Source organism: Ceratotherium simum, chromosome 39 (assembly GCF_057802395.1).
Source record: "Ceratotherium simum simum isolate JZ-2026a chromosome 39, ASM5780239v1, whole genome shotgun sequence".
NCBI classification, from domain to species: Eukaryota; Metazoa; Chordata; class Mammalia; order Perissodactyla; family Rhinocerotidae; genus Ceratotherium; species Ceratotherium simum.
The window spans coordinates 7,253,102-7,259,663 of record NC_141938.1 but is presented as its reverse complement, the minus strand read 5'-3'; positions in this window follow the sequence as shown (position 1 = coordinate 7,259,663).

Sequence of the window (6,562 nt, the reverse complement as noted above, 5' to 3'; positions counted from 1 at the left end):
ACTATTAGCATTATGTGTATTTGGGGTGCTGGTTAAGATTACATTGCAGACTTGGATGGTTGAGAACTTTGTCATAGAAGACACTTGTATAGGGTGAGATCCCGGTAAATATGCAGCCACAACATTAACTAAAGTGGAGCATAGGCTATTTCATTCAGTAATAATGACCCCTTGAAGCAGATCACATAGCCAACCTCCCCATTTGACCGGTAGGAACCAGGGAAATAATCCATGGCAGATGGGTAGATGTCTGGGGCATGGAAGAATTCTGGGATAATACAATTGTAGAATGTAATTATGTGAAACTTCTTTAATAATAGTCATAGGAGGATTCATATTTTTTTCGTCTTAAATTTTATTTTTATTTTTTGATTATTGCACTAACATTGGTTTATAACATTGTATAAATTTCAGTTGTACATCATTATTATTTTTGTGTGTGTGTGTGAGGAAGATCAGCCCTGAGCTAACATCCATGCTAATCCTCCTCTTTTTGCTGAGGAAGACCCGCCCTGAGCTAACATCTATTGCGAATCCTCCTCCATTTTCTCCTCAAAGCCCCTGTAGATAGTTGTATGTCATAGTTGCACATCCTTCTAGTTGCTGTATGTGGGACACGGCCTCAGCACGGCCGGACAAGCAGTGCATCGGTGCGCACCCAGGATCTGAACCCGGGCCGCCAGTAGCGGAGCGCACGCACTAAACCGCTAAGCCATGAGGCTGGACCCAGGTGTACATCATTATGCTTCTATTTCTGCATGGATTACATCATGTTGTCATGTTCACCACCCAAATACTAATTACAATCCATCACCACACACGTGCCTAATTATCCCTTTCACCATCTTCTCTCCCCTCTTCCCCTCTGGTAACCACCAATCCAATCTCTGTCTCTAGGTGTTTGTTGTTGTTATTATCTACTACTTAATGAGTGAGATCATCTGGTATTTGACCATCTCCCTCTGACTTATTTCACGTTGCAAAATACCCTCAATGTCCATCCATGTTGACAAATGGCTGGGTTTCATCGTTTCTTATGGCTGAGTAGTATTCCATTGTGTATATATACCACATCTTCTTTATCCATTTGTCCATTGATGGGCACTTAGGTTGCTTCCAAGTCTTGGCTATTGTGAATAACGCTGCAATGAACACAGGGGTGCATGTATCTTTATGCATTGGTGTTTTCAAGTTCTTTGGATAAATACCTGGCAGTGGAATAGCTGGATCATATGGTAGTTCTATCCTTGACTTTTTGAGGAATCTCCATACTGTTTTCCGTAGTGGCTGCACCAGTTTGCACTCCCACCAGCAGTGTATGAGAGTTCCCTTCTCTCCACATCCTCTCCAACACTTGTTGTTTCATGTCTTGTTAATTATAGCCATTCTGACGGGCATGAGGTGATATCTCATTGTAGTTTTGATTTGCATTTCGCTGATAGTTAGTGATTTTGAACATCTTTTCATGTGTCTGTTGGCCATCTGTATATCTTCTTTGAAGAAATGTCTGTTCAGATCTTTTGCCCATTTTTTAATTGGGTTGTTAGTTTTTTTGTTATAGAGATGCATGAATTCTTTATATATTTTGGAGATTAACCCCTTATCAGGTGTATGGTTTGCAAATATCTTCTCCCAATTGTTAGGTTGTCTTTTCGTTTTGTTGATGGTTTCCTTTGCTGTGCAGAAGCTTTTTAGTTTGATTTATTTTTTAGTCCCATTTATTTTTTCTGTTGTTTCTCTTGCCCAGTCAGACATGGTGCTTGAAAATATGTTGCTAAGACTGATGTCGAAGAGCACACTGCCTATGTTTTCTTCTAGAAGTTTCATAGTTTCAGCTCTTACATTCAAATCTTTAATCCATTTTGAGTTAATTTTTGTGTATGGTGTAAGGTAATGGTCTACTTTCATTTTATTTTTTTTGCATGTGGCTGTCAAGTTTTCCCAAGACCATTTGTTGAAGAGACTTTCCTTTCTCCATTGTATGTTCTTGGCTCCTTTGTCGAAGATTAGCTGTCCGTAGATGTGTGGGTTTATTTCTGGGCTTTCAATTCTATTCCATTGATCTGTGTGTCTGTTTTTGTGCCAGTACCATGCTGTTTTGGTTACTATAGGTTTGTAGTATATTTTGAAATCAGAGAGTGTGATAGCTGCAGCTTTGTTCTTTTTTGTCAGGATTCCTTTAGCCATTCCGGGTCTTTTGTTGTTCCATATAAATTTTAGGATTGTTTGTTCTATTTCTATGAAAAATGTTCTTGGAACTTTGATAGGGATTGCATTGAATCTATAGATTGCTTTAGGAAGTATGGATATCTTAATTATGTTAATTCTTGCAATCCAAGAGCACGGAATATGTTTCCATTTCTTTGTGTCTTCTTCAATTTCTTTCAGCAATGTTTTATAGTTTTCAGTGTACAGATCTTTCACCATTTTGGTTAAGTTTAGTCTTAGGTATTCTTTTTGTTGCAATTGTAAATGGGATTGTATTCTTAATTTCTCTTTCTGCTACTTCGTTGTTAGTGTATAGAAATGCAACTGATTTTTGTATGTTGATTTTGTGTCCTGCAACTTGACCGTATTTGTTTACTACTTCTAAAAGTTTTTTGGTGGGTTTTTTAGGGTTTTCTATATATAAAAATCATGTCATCTGCAAATAGTGACAGTTTCACTTCTTCCTTTCCAATTTGGATCCTTTTTATTTCTTTTTCTTGCCTGATTGCTCTGGCTAGGACTTCCAATACTATGTTAAATAGAAGTGGTGAGAGTGGGCATCCTTGTCTGGTTCCTGTTCTTAGAGGGATAGCTTTCAGTTTTTCACCATTGAGGATGATATTAGCTGTGGGTTTGTCATACGTGGCCTTTATTATGTTGAGGTACTTTCCTTCTATACCCATTTTATTCAGTTTTTATCATAAATGGATGCTGTGTCTTGTCAAATGATTTCTCTGCATTTATTGAGATGATCATGTGATTTTTATTCTTCATTTTATTAATGTGGTGTATTACATTGATTCATTTCTAAATGTTGAACCATCCCTGCATCCCTGGAATAAATCCCACGTGATCATGGCGTATAATCTTTTTAATATATTGTCGTATGTGATTTGCTAGTATTTTGTTGAGGATTTTTGCATCAATGTTCATCAGTGACATTGGCCTGTAATTTTTTGTGTGTGTTGTCCTTGTCTGGTTTTGGTATCAAAGTAATGTCAGCTTCGTAGAATGAGTTAGGGAGCTTCTCAATTTTTTGGCAGATTTTGAGAAGGATAGGTATTAAGTCTTCTTTGAATATTTGGTAGAATTCACCAGGGAAGCCATCTGGTCCTGGACTTTTATTTTTGGGAAGGTTTTTGATTACTGTTTCTATCTCCTTACTGGTGATTGGTCTATTCAAATTCTCTATTTCTTCTTGATCCAGTTTTGGAAGGTTGTATGATTCTAAGAATTTATCCTTTTCTGCCGGATGTCCAATTTGTTGGCTTATAGCTTTTCATAGTATTCTCTTATAATCTTTTGTATTTCTGAGGTGTCCGTTGTAATTTCTCCTTTCCTTTCTGATTTTACTTATTTGAGCCTTCTTTCTTTTTTTCTTGGTGAGTCTACCTAAAAGTTTGTCAATTTTGTTTATCTTTTCAAAGAACCAGCTCTGGGTTTTATTAATTTTTTCTACTGTTTTTTCAGTTTCTATTTCATTTATGTCTGATCTGATTTTTATTATTCTTCTACTGATTTTGGTCTTTGTTTGTTCTTCTTTTTCCAGTTCCTTTAGGTGCATTGTTAGATTGTTTATTTGAGATTTTTCTTGTTTGTTGAGATAGGCCTGTATTGCTATAAACGTCCCTCTTAGAACCTCTTTTGCTGTATCCCATAAATTCCGGCATGTCATATTTTCATTTTCATTTGTCTCCAGGTATTTTTTTATTTCTCCTTTGATTTCTTCATTGACCCCATGGTTTTTCAGTAGCATTTTATTTAATCTCTACGGATTTTCTGATTTTCTTCCTATAGTTGATCTCTAGTTTCATATTGTTATGGTCAGAAAAGATGGTTGGTAGTATTTCAATGTTCTTAAATTTATGGAAACTTGTTTTGTGGCCTAATATGTGATCAATCCTGGTGAATGTTCCATGTGCATTTGAAAAGAACGTGTATTCTTCGGTTTTTGGATGGAATGTTCTGTATATATCTACTAGGCTCATCTGTTCTAGTGTGTCATTTAAGGCCAATGTTTCCTTGTTGATCCTCTGTTTGGATGATCTATCCATTGGTGTAAGTGCAGTGTTAAAGTCCCCTACTAATATTGTGTCACGGTCTATTTCTCTTTTTATGTCTGTTAATAATTGCTTTATATATTTAGGTGCTCCTACATTGGTTGTATAGATATTTACAAGTGTTATATCCTCTTGTTGGATTGTTCCCTTGATCATTATGTAATGCCCTTCTTTGTCCCTTTTTACAGTTTTTGTTTTAAAGTCTATTTTGGGGCCGGCCCCGTGGCTTGGTGGTTAAGTGAGCACGCTCCACTGCTGGCGACCCGAGTTCGGATCCCGGGCTCCCACCGGCGCGCTGCTTCTCCGGCCATGCTGAGGCCGCGTCCCACATACAGCAACTAGAAGGATGTGCAGCTATGACACACAACTATCTACTGGGGCTTTGGGGGAAAAAATAAATAAATAAAATCTTTAAAGTCTATTTTGTCTGATATGAGTATTGCTGCCCCAGCTTTCTTTTCATTGTCATTTGCATGGAGTATCTTTTTCCATCCCTTCACTTTCAGTTTGTGAGTGTCTTTAGGTCTGCAGTGTGTCTCTTGTATGCAGCATATATATAGGTCTTGTTTTTTTATCGAATCAGGCACCCTATGCCTTTTAATTGGAGCGTTTAGTCCATTGACCTTTAATGTAGCTATTGATAAGTATGTACTTACTGCCATTTTTTAACTTTTTTTTCTCGGTGTTTTAGTATTCCATCTCTGTTCCCTTCTTCTCTTGCTCTCTTCTTTTGTGATTTGATGGCTTTCTTTAGTATTATGTTTCGGTTCCTTTCTCTTAGTTTTTTGTGTATTTATTATAGGTTTCTGGTATGTGATTACCATGGGGTCCATATAGAATAACCTACGTATATAGTTATCTATATGAAGTTGAGGGCCCCTTAGTTTGACCTCTATCTGAAAGCTCTACTCTTTAATTCCCCTCCTCCCACATTTTATGTTTTTGATATCATATCTAACCTCTTTTTTGTGCATTTGTATCCATTATGCTCTTATCATGGAAATAGATAATTTTTCCTATTTGTGGTCTTCTCTTTTCCCCTTAAATAAGTCCCTTAAGCATTTCTTGTAGTACTGGTTTCTTGGTGAAAAACTCCTTTAATTTTTGCTTGTCTGGGAAACTTCTTATCTATCCTGCCATTTTGAATGATAACCTTGCCGGGTAGACTATTCTTGGCTGTAGGTTTTCTTCCTGTTAGCACTTTAAATATATTGTGCCACTCTCTTCTAGCCTGTAAGGTTTCTGCTGAGAAGTCAGCTGATAGCCTTATGCGGTTTCCTTTTTATGTAACTTGTATGCACTTTCTCTTGCAGCTTTTAGGATTCTCTCTTTATCCTTAATTCTGGACATTTTAATTATGATGTGTCTTGGTGGGGGCCTCTTTAGGTTTATCTTGTTTGTTGCTCTCTGTGCTTTCTGTACCTGGATGTCTGTTTCCTTCCTTAGGTTAGGGAAGTTTTCATCTATTATTTTTTCAAATATATTCTCTGCCACTTTGTCTCACTCTTCTCCTCCTGGGACACCTATAACACAGATGTTTGTGTGCTTGATGTTGGCCCAGAGGTCCCTTAGACTGTCCTCACTCTTTTTAATTCTTTTTTCTTTTACCTGTTCAGCTTGGGTGATTTCTTCTAGTCTTTCATACAGCTTGTAGATCTGTTCTTCTGTATCTTCTACTCTGCTTTTGAGTCCCTCTAGTGAATTTTTCATTTCCAGTATTGTATTCTTCATTTCTGATTGGTTCTTTTTTATATCTTCCATTTCTTTGTTGACATTCTCACTGAATTCATCCATTCTTCTCCCAAGAACAGAAAGCATCCTTAACACTATTTGTTTGAACTCTCTGTCAGGTAGGTTGCTCATTTCTGTTTCACTTAGTTCCTTTTCTGGGGTTTTGTCCTCTTCCTTACTTGGAACGTATTCCTTTGCCTCCTCATTTTGCCTCTTTCCCTGTGCTTGTTTTTATGTATTAGGTAAGTCTGTTTCGTCTCCTGCTCTTGGAGAGGTGACCTTATATAAGCTATGCCTTATGAGGCCCAGCAGTGTGCTTCCCTCAGTTGTGAATGTTCCAGGAGTGACCCCTATGTGGGCTACGTGTGTCCTTCTGTTGTGGCATGGTTTCTCTCCCTGTAGGTGCCCAGGGAGGCTTAGCTATGCCCCTGGCCAGCTGTTGTAATGCTCAGCTGCTTGTAGTTGTTGTGGGCCCTTCAGTCTCTTTATTGGGTGTGGGGAGCCCCGGGACAGTTGGCTGCAAGTTCTAATAGCACATTTGTGTTGCAGTATTTCTTTTAAGT